Genomic DNA, 1,678 nt, shown 5'->3' on the forward strand with positions numbered 1-1,678 from the left:
ATCTATTGTGAAACCACCCAAATTGGAACTCAAACAACTGCCACCACATTTTCGATATGCGTACCTGGGGGAATCTTCTACATTACCTGTTATTATTTCAAGCACTGTCAGTGAGGTAGAGGAAGAGAAACTACTTCGGGTGTTAAGGGAGAATAAAACAGCTATTGGATGGTCTATTGCAGATATAAAGGGGATCAGCCCATCTATATGCACGCATAAGATACTCATGGAGGAAAAATTTAAACCAAGCATTGATGGGCAGCGGAGATTGAATCCACACATGAAGGAAGTGGTATATGTTGTAATTTTGTCAAGAAAAGGAGCATAACAACTTACTTTTAGTTTTTCCGATGCAAGGGGAAATCCCAAATACCGAAAAGGCATACTACTCCTCGGAACATTTGTCAATTGCAAGATATCCTCAGGTAGTTGTCCATGAATTCCCACCACAAACAAGCTAGATTTAAGAATGTTCAATCTTAAACCCAATACTAAACCAAAATTTGAGAGGCAATCCATGAGAATTTTCACCGACATAACATCTTCCCTAGCAAATCGTCCGCAAAAGCTAAATGGGTGATCTTTTGGGGAGCACATTTTGGGTGAAAATTGAAATCACTCTCATTCGTGGCAGCTTTAAGCATTCTTGAGAAGTATTCAATACAAAGCACAAACAAGAAAGGGGAGAGGGGGTCACCTTGCCGAAGGCCTTTCCTATCTTTGAAAAATCAATGCATATTCCCATTCAAAGCTATAGAATATGTTGTAGAAGTGACACATTCCATGATCCAATGAACAAATCTCGAGGAGAAGTACAACCCTTGAAGAACATATCTAAAAAAATCCCAACTTACCGAATCGTAAGCTTTCGTAAGATCAATTTTTAGGAGGCATCTTGGAGCAACGCTTTTTCCTATTGTATTGTCTCAAGAGTTCTTGGGCAAGATAAATGTTCCCCGTGATACTCCTACCTTCCACAAAAGCGGCTTATGCATGATCAACAATATTACCCAAAATAGGTCTCAATCTAGAAACAAGAATTTTAGCAATCACTTTGTAAGTAACATTACAATAAGAAATAGGCCTAAAATCCCCAACATGTGGTGTGTGATCCGATTTAGGCACCAAAGCGATGGCTGTGTGATTGATTTGTTTGAGGATGGAACCCGAAGAGAAGAACTCCATGATAGCCCCAACAAAATCATCACCAATAGTCCCCCAAGCATTCTTAAAGAAACAAGAAGTGTAACCATTCGGCCTGGGAGACTTTTCATCTCCAATATCAAAAAGTGCTTTTTAATCTCCTCATAAGAAATTTCCCGAATCAAAGTGTTACTTTGTTCTAAAGAAACCAAAGGACCATTTGTAACAATTTCTATCTCAATAGGCCGAGTAGGGCATTTTTCCCCTAGCAAAGTAGTATAGAATTTGACAAATTCCGTAGCAACTTGATCTTGTGATGTAGTATACATCCCATCCTCTTTGACAATAGTAGCAATAAAGTTCCTCCTAGAGTTCCTTTTAACCACCGAGTGAAAGAACTTTGTGCATTTATCATTTTGCTTAAGGAAGATGCACTTCGCCTTTTGATAATAAAAACTACGTTCCGCTTCATATAAACCGACGACCTTCTTCCTCAGTTTAGCAACCAAAAGTTGAAAATGCACATTCGTGGGCT

The sequence above is a fragment of the Olea europaea genome, chromosome 7 (assembly GCF_002742605.1).
Source record: "Olea europaea var. sylvestris chromosome 7, O_europaea_v1, whole genome shotgun sequence".
In the NCBI taxonomy this organism is placed as follows: Eukaryota; Viridiplantae; Streptophyta; class Magnoliopsida; order Lamiales; family Oleaceae; genus Olea; species Olea europaea.